The 13,010-nt window shown below is 45.6% G+C and overlaps 1 protein-coding gene across 6 annotated transcripts in view; it reads left to right on the top strand.

The window, feature by feature from the left end:
* LMX1A (LIM homeobox transcription factor 1 alpha) overlaps positions 1-13,010 on the top strand; it is a 165,505-nt gene that overhangs the window by 138,605 nt on the left and 13,890 nt on the right. The window lies entirely within an intron of this gene.

The following is a 13,010-nucleotide window of genomic DNA, read 5'->3' on the forward strand; positions in this document are numbered from 1 at the left end:
TTCTGCTGTTGTGTAAATGCCTGCTTACCTGCCATCTCTTCTAGTAGATTGTATATTCTTTGAGCCAAGACTCTTTGTTCATGGACATATGCTAAGCACTTTGCAAAATAAACACTTTAAGAGAGAGAGAGTACAATGGAGAGCGAAGGAGGAAGCCCAGCTAACCAAGATAGATGGTTGCCAGGGGCTGGGTGGTGGAGGATTTGGGAGGATAGTGTTTAAGGATACAAACGGGGAACAGAGTGCTAGAGATCAACTGTGGAGTAGAGTGGTTAGAATCAGTAGTACCATATCCTAAACTTCAGAGTTGCCAACTGACTAGATCATCATTGTTCCCACCACCAAAAGAAACGATGATGTGACACAATAGAGGTATTAGCTAATGCCACGGTGGCAATCGTATTGTTGTACATCTTAAACTTACACAATGTTATACATCAATTGTATTTCCGTTAAGTTTTAAAAAATTAAAAAAATTAGATGAATACATGAGTAGTGGAAGTATCTGGACCTCTCTGCATATTGAAAAATCTTTACTTATTGAAGTTCCTGTCCTGACTCAATGACAATGAATCTGACTAGCATCCTTGAGGACGCAGGTTCAATTCCTGGCCTCACTCAGTGGGTTAAAGGATCTGGCATTGCCCTGAGCTGTGGTATAGGTTGCAGATGTAGTTCAGATCTGGCATTGCTGTGTCTGTGGTGTAGGCCGGTGGCTACAGCTCTGATTCGACCCCTAGCCTGGGAACCTCCGTATGCCACAGGTGCAGCTCTAAAAAGACAAAAAAATGTTTATTTAAGCCTGAAAATAAGCATATATGAAACTAAGAAGTCTTCTCCATTAGGAGAATAAAATTCAGCTTTAGGGAGTGCGATCCATGCACAACTTCTCAAGTGCACATCCATTATATAGAACAAGATGTGTGATATAAAGAGGAGTTATAGAACTATATTAGCTACATTAGTGTATAGCTGTATTAAATTAGAACCTGACAGCAAGTTTAAGCTGCAGCTGCTGTTATAGCTCATCAACCACCTGCATTTTCCTGAAGCTCAGCTGTACCTATAATGGCAAAATATTTCTATGCTGGCAAGCTTCCTAATAATGTCTTGTTCCAGCTCTCACTGTCATCAGTGGAGATGAAACAGCTGATTGCAAGGGAGGACTCATTTAACCACTTGGTCTAGGACATTAAGCTAAAAGGATGTGTCTGATGACTTTCGAATTTTGTGAGCAGCACGTAGCTTTGCATCTTGGGGGTGTGGCAAGCAGGAGGGGGCTGCTCAGGTTTTTGCGTCAATCCTGGAAGAGGCGATGCTGAATAAATGAGAAGAGAGCAACTTAACACAAGGGTGAAGGGAAGCTGAACAGTCCCACTGAGTCCTTTCAAGGGCTCACTGCTTTCTTAGAAGCTTAGGTATCTGTGGCTTTGGCATTAGTAGCCATTATACTTGACAAAAAAAGGCAGATCCAACCCCATGCTTGGTAGGCCCTTTAGGATGATGCATACCCAGGGTTGTCCCTGCTCATGTCAATCAGGTCACCGTATGCTTTTCCTCTATGCACACCATTATTTTTAGAGAGGAAAATATTTTTTAATCATAATTTTATTCTCTCCTAACCACCAAAACTGGCAGGAATCTCTCTGAAGATTTGGAGCAGTTGAAAAAGTATGAAGGCCTCTGTTGATTGAAAGGAAGAATGTGTTGTGATCACTAGACCTCCCTGTGCATATGTGCATGGGTAGGGTTGGAGAAAGGGAGAGGGAGGAACATTCTAGATCACTGATTCTCAAAGTGTGACTCCTGAGCCAGCAACATCAGCTTCGCCTGAGAGATCATTAGAAATGAAAAGTCACAGATTCCATCCCACACCTACTGAAACAGAGACTCTGGGGTAGGGCTAGCAGTTTGCATCTAACCAGCCCTCCAGGTAACTCCAAGGCATACTCAAATTTGAGAACCACTGCTCCAGTGTCTAGATTAGAAGTACAGTGGTCTTAGGTTCAGAATAACAGCATTCTTCCTCGCATCCTTATTTCAATAGTAAACTCCCTACAGATAATGACAGGTTTGCAAAGAAGAGTTTTTAGTATTAGAAATCCAAGGCTAGGAGTTCCTGTTTTGGTTCAGTGGTTAACAAATCCAACTAGGAACCATGAAGTTGCAGGTTCGATCCCTGGCCTTGCTCAGTGGGTTAAGGATCCGGTGTTGCCATGAGCTGTGGTGTAGGTTGCAGATGAGGCTTGGATCCTGAGTTGCTGTGGCTCTGGTGTAGGCTGGCAGCTGCCTCTCCAATTAAACCCCTAGCCTGGGAATCTCCATATGCTGAGGGTGCAGCCCTAGAAAAGACAAAAAGACAAACAAACAAACAAACAAACAAAAAACAACAAAAAAACCCACAAACCAAAAAACAAACAAAAAAGGAATCCAAGGCTAACTAATTACAGAAAACATTTATGATGCTGCTATTAGCAGTGATTTCATCAGCATCAGAATCATCTTGGGCCACTCAATGGCGCTTACATGTAATAACCATAAATACTTCACAAATAGTTGTGATGGAGTTCCCTGCACAGTTATACTTTGTTTATAGTTAATTTAGGGAAAGCTCTTCCTGTAATAAATATCTGTTTTCCTCGCCCAGTCTCGTGAAGAACTGAGGCTGTGGGAATGTCGGTGGAAGAACTCTCAGGAAGGGGCTGGGGGGCGCCTGGCCAAGGGCCCCCTCCTTCCCACAGCTTCCCTTGGAGACTGTCTTCTACTTAACTGAGGAATGGCTGGGGGACAAACTGCATCATGGTATCTGCCCCCAGTGTTGTCTCCCCTCTGTCCCGTTTCCATTTTCTCTGGCCTCCCTCCTTTCTCTCTCTATCCTTGGTTATTGCATTTTGGGTTTTTCTTTTTCATGGCTTGCCCTCCTGGTCTCCTCATGGAAATATAACTGGATGAGTACTGAAGAAACAGTGGACTATCAGTGGCATGCACATCAACATGCAAGAGAAATTCAGATTGTCATTTAAGGGAAGTAAATTGCATCCCAGCTGACTCCCATATATGGAGGTAGTTAATAATTCTGTAATCATTTCTATAGCCACTGGAAGTTGGTTGGCATTGGCGAATAAATCTGTTGAAAAAAATGGAAAGCCAGGGCTCTGCAGCCTGCCTGGTAATGCAGGGCATCACCTCATTCTGCATCAGTTCGACATCAACTCCTTAAAACTAATCATTAATCCCCTGAGTGTTCAGCATTGTGTTGTATATGGAGGATACAAAAGTGATTTAGATTTTGTCTCCATCTGCTAGAAGCTTATTCCTGCTGTATAGAAAGTACACAAAATTGGAGTTCCCATTGTGTCTCCGTGGAAACGAATCTGACTAGCATCCATGAGGACACAGGTTCTATTCATGGCATCCCTCAGTGGGTTAAGGATCCAGCGTTGCCGTGAGCTATGGCGTAGGTTGAAGACATGGCTCAGATCTGGCATGGCTGTGGCTGTGGCTTGTAGGCCAGTAGCTGCAGCTCAGAGTCAACCCCTAGCTTGGGAACTTCCATATGCTGCGGGTGCAGCCCTAAAAAGACAAAAAAAAAAAAAAAAAAAAGGAAAATACAAAAAATTATAATGATGATAATTAGCCATCATAATTATGAAGTTTTTATCATGAGCTTAGCACCATAAATACTGTACATAAATTATTTATATAATTATTGTAATTATCATATTGGTTAGATACAATTAAAACCCATTTCTACCCATTTCTACAGATGGGAAACCAAGACAACACAGAGGCTACTTGGCCAAGACTTCTAGCTAATAAGTAACTGAGCAGAATATTTAAGTCCGAAGCACTGCTCTTAACTGCCCTGCTATACCACCTCCAGGATATGTCATAACAGAATTTTTATATTAGCCCAGTACAATATTTTTCTTCCAAAAAAATCTTAGAACTTGTAATATTGGTTTTGGCTAAATGATTGGAGAATAATGTAAGGTAACATATAAAATTGTCTTCTAATTTGAAAATACTTGAGTATCTAAAACATTTAAGGTGAACAAATGTGTGCTCAGGGTTTGGGGGGAGGGAAGAAATTGACGTGGGAAGAAATGGAGGCTTCAGAAGATAGATTTGGATCTTTCTGGTGATACAGCTTATGGAACCAAAAGAAGCTTTCCCCATAGCCCTCAGTCATTCTTTGGCCTGTTGCCCCCTGTTATTTTCTTCTTAGCATTTGACATCGTTAAAGAGTAAATGACATTTTTCTTTACTCCTTGTCTGTCTTCACCCACTAAAGGTAGGAAAGCAGAGGGTTTCTGGAGCTTGTCTGCTACTCCTATCCTGTGTCTAGAAAGGTACCTGTACATCGTATGCACACTCACGGTGTCATTATTGAATGACAGGATTTCCCTATGAGGAGGGTGAGTTTTGTAGTCAGTGGGGACATACAGTAAATTCATGGGCACTGAAGAGGCATAATCAAAATAAAAATATTTAAAATATCTTACATGTGGGGGCTATTTTATAACATTTTTTCAAAGTGCTTTTACCTCCTCCTACCATTGAGTTCCTAACTGTCCTATCAGGGTAGCTTGTCAGGTCTTTATTCCCCTGATTTTATTTATTTATTTATTTAGTAGTTAAGGAACAATTAATTTTGTTTTACCTTGGAGGGCTGCATTGTATTTTATTTTATTTTATTGGTTTTTCGGCCAAGCCTGTGGCATGCCAAAGTTCTCAGGCCAGGTAGGGAACCCAAGCCCCAGCAATGGCAAGACCAAATCCTTAACCACTAGGCCACTAGGGAATTGCCTCCTGATTTTACAAATTAGGAAGGTAGGGCTCAGAGAAGTTAGGTCATTTGCCTGAGGTCACACAGCAAGTGAGTGATGACCGGTATAGGTAAGGACAGAGGCTAGGTGTCTGATTTTCCCTTTTCCTTTTTTGAGCCTATCAGCGGTTTGTAGAATGGACTAGAGTCTGAAGGCACAGACCTGGCTGGATATTGGCCCCAGCTGGCCTCTCCAGGCCAGCAGAGGGCCCAACAGGACCAGAGCGGCTCCACCCAGGGGGCAGGCATTCAGGTCAGCTGTGGTCCTCCAGGCCAATTCTCTCTGTGATTAAATCACAATTAATTTGCCCATGGAGAACTCACTTCCGAGATAACCTTTAGCATGTTGGCCAAATCACCCCCCGCCCCCACCCAGCTCCCTGGTCACCTAGGGGATTGTCAGTTTGGGTCTTTTTTCACTTGGAAAGATAATTAGATAATTGACCCTTTGTCTTCCTTCTCAGATAATTTTATCCTCCTGAAGTCTAGTAATAAATGCAGCAAAATTGGACTATTCCAAAGAAATAGATAGGGTGTTCAATCCACTTAAATCAGTTCCTAAATCAGAAGAAACACACTCAAGCCATATTTCGGAGGAACCAAATGCAATGTCATGCATGTCACACCCCTCGCCTAGTGAACCATCAGGCTGGTGGATTAATGAGCTTTTATGGAGACTGAGCACAGAGCCCAGAACATCTGATTCGGCTTGCTATGAACTTCTGGTCCCCTTCTCTGAGGCTGACTGAACCAAAACGAACAAGTTACAGTTTTTATCGAGTATATGTGTCCATGCTTGACTGGAATGCAGCGATGTTGCTATAGAGGCATTTTCTGATATCTCAATTATCAGTATTGCCTGTACGACAAACCCAAGCCTGGGTGCATTGAGCAATTACACCTCTGCTTATCCGTTTGGATGGCAGGTAGCCACATTTTCATGAAAAAGGGGAAGAGAAAGAGATGGGCAAACTCAGAGAGATAAAGATGCAGGGTGTGTGTGTGTATGTGTGTATAGAAGGGAGAAAGAAGGAGCATAAAGCCTTTTCAAATGTGAAAAGACCCCAACCTGATGCAGTTTCTCAGTAATTCCACTAGTCAGTCCCACTATTGTCTCATTTCCCTACAAACCTCCCAGGTACATGGTTTCCCTTTTAGGGAGGGGCACCAACCAGCCAAGGAAAGCATCCGGGCTGTGACGGGCACCAGCACTCCCAGAGTGGAGACTCAGCTTCCCTTGGGGGTCTGCCTGGACATCTAAGCTGGGGGCCAGGGCTCTAACCTGCTGGCCCCTTCCTCTGCCTGGCACAGGAGACTCCATTCACAGTGGACATCCATAAACAAAGGTGTCTTTCTTGATACTTTTACCTACGGCCTGTCTGTCCTGCCCTTGAAATGAAATGCTTAGTGCCCTCTGATTAGGGATAGTCCCAGAGTGGGGCTGCAGTGGCAGGGTGTTCCTGGGGAGGGTAGCAAGGAGTAGGGAGGAACCAGGATTTAAAATAAGCTCTGTAGGAGTTCTCACTGTGGCTCAGTGGGTTAAGAACCTGAGGATCCATGAGGATGCAGATTTGATCCCTGACCTCAGTGGGTTATGGATCCGGTGTTGCCATGAGCTGCAGTGTAGGTTGCAGATGCGGCTTGTATCTGCCTTGCTTGTGGTGTAGGCCAGCAAGTGTAGCTCCAATTCAACCCCTAGTCCAGGAACTTCCATATGCTGCAGGTGCAGCCCTAAAAAGACTCCCCCCCCCCAAAAAAAAAGCTAAGTTCTGTCCCTTTTGGACTGAAAAGAAAGGCTTTTCCAGCAGGAGCTCAGAGTGGATGATCCATCCCCCCAGAAAGCCTGACCTTTTCTTTCCTCACTCTTTAATAACAATGATGCTGCCTGCAGTTGGGCCTCACCTGATATTCTGCAAGTCTCAAGATCCTTGGATCTTTACAACAACGCCAATCTTCCTGAGGCAGCTTAGGCAGAAAAGGGGAACACAGAGCATCCCAGCTGAGTTCCCTTGGGCAAAATATCACCCTCCTCCCTGGGGCCTTGCTTTACCCATCTGCAATTCAAAAAGGAAAGGATATTAAAAAAAGAAAGAAAAAGAAAAAAGGAAAGGATAATACATTTCTGGCCTCCTAGTGTTCTGACAGAAACAGTGAAACAAGGCAATTGTCAAGTGAAGCCATATCAAGTATATTAGGTAAGCCAAAGGGCTTTTTATGTCATCTTGTAGATGAAGACATTGAGTCTCAGAAGTGTGAGGAATTTCATCCAGAGGTACATAGTTTAGTGGCAAAATTAGAACTAGAATCCAGGTCTCGTATTTCATGGCCAGAGTTCCTCTCCACCGCTCTGTGTGCCCTTTTGATAGAAAGAATGATCCTGCCATGGTCTTTGATGACATAGCATCTGGATGGCCCTCATTCCTGGGCCAGGACATGCACAGGTGACTGTCATTTGTTGATGCCTGACTTGGTTAAAAAGCCTGTTTTTCTGCTCCTTGCAGAAGTTTCTCAAAACCTGGCCCTGCCAGGCAGGGCCTGTGTGTTGGGGCAGGTTCCTAACCTCTCTGAGGCTGTGTTTATTCCTTAGGTGGGAGAGGAGTTCCTTTAATATCTGCCATGCTGGTGTTCCCATTGTGGCTCAGTGGTTAATGAATCTGACTAGCAGCCATGAGGATGCAGGTTCAATCCCTGGCCTTGCCCAGTGGGTTAAGGATCTGGCGTTGCTGTGTGCTTAAAGATGTGGCTCAGATCCTGCGTTGCTGTGGCTGTGGCACGGGCTGGAAGCTGCGGCTCCGATTTGACCCCTAGCTTGGGAACCTCCATAGGCAGGTGTGGCCCCAAAAAGCAAACAAACAAACAAACAAAAACCTGCCATGCTGGGTTGTCATGAAGATGAGATGAATTTTTTACCCCAGACACAGGGCCTGGCTCACAACTGGTGCTTGGGATGTGGATATTTTCTTCTTCTTTTTCAGGGCCTTTGTCTAGTGCTAAGCTCCAAGAGATTTCCTTAGTCTAGTCTGCAAAGTGAACCTGGTGGCCTGGTGCTGTCACCCACACATGGACACAGCCATGTAGCAGCTAGTGTCTGTGCTTTTCCTGGTCCACAGTGCTCTTTGTTCTGGGTCCACACTTTTCCTGTGTCACTCCAGCCACAGAACCTCGGCCAGGTCTCATCCCTGTTGTTATCTCATGATGACATGGGCTCTGGAAGAGCAAGACGGCTGGAGTAAGCCCCATGTGGCTTCTCCACCCTGTGTTTCTTCTTCCCCTAGATGTACAGCCTCTGCTGAGGCCTTGAGGTTCTCTTCTGATCTGCATGCACATTCTCGTCCCTCTTCTCCAGCCTGAGGCTGAGCCCTTCTCGGAACCCTTGCTTGCTCCCCCTGCCTTTTCAGATCCACTCCCCCCTCCTCCCTTGAGTTTAGGCTCCTGCCTTCACTAACCTCTCTGGCTAGTTGACACTCTTCTTTCCTATACGCCTGCATTTAAAAAATCAAAGTTGGAGTTCCCATCACGGCACAGTGGAAACAAATCCGACTAGGAACTAGCATTGCCATAAGCTATGGTGTAGGTTGCAGATGTGACTTGGATCTGGCGTGGCTGTGGCTGTGGCATATATGCCATGGGTGTGGCCCTAAAAAGACAAAAAAGAGACAAAATAAATAAAAAATAAAAATTTGAAGTATAGTTGATTTATAATGTTGTGTTTTAAGTGTACAGCAAAGTGATTCAGTTATACATATATATGTTCTTTTTCAGATTCTTTTCCATTATAGGTTATTATAAGATATTGAATAGAGTTCCCTGTTCTATACAGCAGGACCTTATTGTTTATCCGTTTTATATATAGGAGTATGTATCTATTAATCCCAAACTCCTAATTTATCCCTACCCCCCTTTCTCCTTCTATAGGCCTGCATTTTTTTTTTTTTTGTCTTTTTGGGGCCACACCCATGGCATATGGAGGTTCCCAGGCTAGGGGTCTAATTGGAGTTATAGCTGCCAGCCTATGCCAGAGCCACAGCAATGCCAGATTTGAGCCACGTCTTCGACCTACACCACAGCTCACGGCAACGCCAGATCCTTAACCCACTGAACAAGGCCAGGGATCGAACCCGCAACCTCATGGTTCCTGGTCGGATTTGTTTCTGCTGCGCCACAATGGGAACTCTTAGGCCTGCATTTTTATTGTCGGGGTTTTGTTTTTGTTTTTGTTTTGTTTTTTTACCATGCCTGAAGAACATAACTAAATACTATTTTATATTTGTTGTTCCACACATGCTAATTCTAACACAGTTCTGTTCCCTGAGAGCAAAAAGGATTCTCTCCGATCTTTGTCATCCCCTCACAGTGCAGCAAATGGTGCTGAGTACCTAGGGGCATGCAAGAGGACATTATATTCGATGTGCCTCCCTTTCCAGGTCAAGGTCTTACTCCCATGCCATTAGAAGCTCTCTCTTGGCATAAAGCACCCTCTTTGTCCTTTTCTACCTGGAAACTTGTGTTCAGTGTCTATCATTCACTTTCACCTCAAGTGACACCTGCATTATGTCACCTTCCCAGTCCCCTCCACTTACCCCTCTGAGCAGAGGCATCATTTTGGTGCTGGATCTTTTTCCTCTATTAACCTGGGATTTGTTAGGGCAGACACTGAATCTTCATCATCTCTGTAGCTCAGAATTATCCTTGTGCCATGCCCAACACACAAGCCCACAGTAAATGCTCACTGAGCAAATGATTAGATGAACAGCTTGCAAGGTGCGTCATTTATGGGAACCTAGTTTGGGTCTGAGCTGAGGCCTCCTGGAAGGACAATGTGTAACACAGTTTCAAAACAGTAGTTGCCAGGACCTTGCTGCTCTAGAGAACTTTAGCTACTGCCTCTAGAATGTGAAATGCTGCCTTGCATCCAGAACTGACTATGGGTATTCTCCAGAAGAATGGAATTCTGATCCGATAGTGCAGGGCAGCAACTGAAATAACTTCCTATGTATCCCATATAGATCCCCATAAATTCCTCCCTTCCTTCTTTCCCTCCTCCCTCCACCCATCACTGGTCCCAGATCCTTCCTGGACTCCCCCGGCCTGAAGGACATTTATGAGGCCCATCACGGGGGAAGCATCTGAGACCTGTTCCTGCCTCTCCCTTCCCTAGCATGAGGGTCTCTGGTCCTCCTCCCTTGCCCTCACCTCCTGCGCCAGGCTCAGATATCTCTTGCCCTGTTTATGGGCCGTTGGGATTTTTCCAGCAACCTGAAATGAATCTGTGAGGCCCCACAGGTAGTACAGCCTGTCTCAGGGCCATAAACCATCGCTGGGTCTTTCATCTGCCATTGCTTATGTCATAAACGAGTGGGAGGACCGGGCAAGGGGGAACCAATGGCCCCTGAGTCATTCCAGACTTTCTTTTTTTTTTTTTTTTTAACAAGAAAGGGGAAGGAAAGGCCCTGAGAAACATGTTCCAACTTTGTGCCAAGCAAATTCATTTCACTCTGGTAGGCTGTGCGCGGAGCTTAATCTCTGGACTCCCCTGTAGGAGTCAGATTTATGCGGCGTTTGTGTCTAAATGGCCTCCAGGGATGCTGACATTTGTTGTTGGAGACAGCAAGTGGTGTTCCTTTCATCTCCGCTGAGGGGTGTCAGCTTAAATTATGAGGGATCGCTCTGGCCTGCATCTGGGTGTGGGAGCCTCTGGCGATACACAGAGGCCACCCCTCCCTCCTCTCTCTCATCATCTCTGCTGTTGGAAGGTTTTCCTTCCCCTTCTGCTCTCCAGGACTCCTGCTGGCTCGGGGAGAAATCTCCTGGCTCGTTTAGAACTTTTTCTTTCTCCTGGACAGATCGGTAAGTGTGTATTTCAGGCACTGTGTACTGTCATGGAGAAGTTGGCATCAGAGGAAGCCCTGCCCCCCCAGCAGAGGAGGTAGGAGCCTCAGTGAAGCTCCCAGGAGCAGCCTGAAAATTCCCCAAGAGAGTCAGAGGGCACCGCTATGCCCCTGATATACAACCCAGCAGACAGAAGCCAGGTGATGGTCAGGGATGGTCTGTATCCCACCTGGCAGCTGGGTTGCATCTGTCCGTACTTTGAGAGGTGCCCAGAGGCCCTCCATGCCTCCTTCTTCAGAATCTCTCTTGCTCAGATCTGCCAGGACACCTGAAATTCCACAGTGGTGACTGTTTGGTTGGAGGCATTTCCTGTTCAACCTCTCTGTGGTATTGACTGTGGAAAAGGATGCCAGCTAATCACTGACTCCTCAGTATATCAGATTAGCAATGCTTCCTCCCCATCCCCACCCCCCAAATCAGAGTCTGAAAGCCTGGAACGCAGCCTGTGGAAGTTTTGATGGAGAGCAGGTCAGGAGGGATCTAGGGCAGGGGTCAGCACACTATGGTATGCAGGCCAAATCTGGCCTGGTGCCTGTTTGTGAAATACAGTTTTATTGGAACCCAGCCGTGCCTATTCATACTGTCTGAGGCTGCTTTCGTGCTGCAGTGGCAATGGTGAGTGGTTGCAGTAGAGGCTGTATGACCTGCAAAGAGTGAAGTATTTTACTCTCTGGCCTTTTACAAAAACAAGTTTGTAGCTGCCTGGTCTAGAGCTTCTAGTGTGCTTCTTGGAAGGCAAAATGGGGCCCCTGAGGAGACAGAAGAGAGAGTGTGATATTAAATAGCGACAAGGAAGAATCAGAGGGAGAAAATGCACCACAAAAATGATAGAAACCCTCAGAGATAAATCTTCATCTCATCCTCCTTCTCCTTCACCTCCTGCCCCTCCTCCCCCCACCCCGACCCCTGAAAAACAAATGGTTTCATCTCTCTCTTCTCTCAGGGAGGTAGAGAGGATGAAGAAGCAGCTGCCTGTGGTGCTCTTCATATCCTCCAAAAATGGGCTCCAAGGGCTGCCCTAGGATATAGCTCTCCCCACCACTGCTGCTCCATGATGGAAGAGTAGATCTTGGGAATTACGCATGTGCCCAAGGCAAGGCCAAGTCCAAAGACAGTAAGAAGCCATCAGGGGCCTCAGCCATCCACTTCTGGGGCTCTGAACAGACTTGGGAAATTCCATCTTCCTTCTGGAACCAGCCGCCACCCCCTCTCCTTCTCTCTTCCTTACTCACACGCTCACTTTCTATAAAACCAGCTCTCCGTATGAACTGGGGTCATGTCTACAAAGAGAGAGGAAGGAGCACTTGCATTGTAAAGCCTTAACTCAGACTCCCATCAACGTGCAGCTATTATTAACAGCAAATGTGTCTCGGATTGAGAACACGTCTCTTGAAATGATGATGATGATGGTGATGATTTGCTAAGCATCCATCACACTCTAGACAGCGCTAAACCCGTGGCGTATGTCATCTCATTTAATTCAGGCAACACTTATTCTCTCCCATGAGAAAATGGAGACTTGGGGATTTGTTCAGAATCACACATCATAATGGGCAAGGCCAGAATTGAAACCCGAGTTTGTAAACCAGAGCTCACGCTTATGGACGCCGTGCCACTTTCCTGAATGGGATCAGCATATATGAGCCCTTATCATGGAAGCTGGCATTTATGTAGATTTTGCATCTTCATTCATTACATTATCTTAGTCATCAGTACACACTTGCATCAAACAGTGTGAGGAATGACTGTAAAAGAATCAGACTGACTCTGTAAAGCATCTGCAAGTACCATTTTATGAACAAAACTGGCATAAGACATGTGGTTTCTGAAGATGAAACAACTGTGGTTTAAAATAAAGTCTAGGAGTTCCCATCATGGCTCACTGGGTTAAGAATCCAACATACTGGCTGAAGGATATGGGTTTGATCCCTGGCCCCACTCAGTGGCTTAAACATCTGGCATGGCTGAGCTGCGGTGGAGGGTGCAGATGCGGCTCAGATCCTGCTTTGCTGTGGCTGTGGTGTAGCCTGAGAGCTGTAGCTCCGATTTGACCTCTATCCTGGGAACTTCCATATGCCACAGGTGCAGCCACAAAAAAATAAATAAAATAAAATAAAAGATTCTGTACTTTGGACTTCTCACTCATTTGTTCCAGACTCAGCCCCTGGTAATCACCTGCCTTGTAGGAGATCTATACAATCCTTGGGGTGGGGTGTCAGCCACATTTCCTCAGAAGTATCATTGGGGTCATCACCAGTACAGAAGAGCATCCTTCGGATGCCGGGGAGTCCCC

Source organism: Sus scrofa, chromosome 4 (assembly GCF_054392235.1).
Source record: "Sus scrofa isolate SSC_HxYL_T2T_F1_AM1 chromosome 4, Sscrofa_HxYL_maternal_Yorkshire_Landrace_v2.0, whole genome shotgun sequence".
In the NCBI taxonomy this organism is placed as follows: Eukaryota; Metazoa; Chordata; class Mammalia; order Artiodactyla; family Suidae; genus Sus; species Sus scrofa.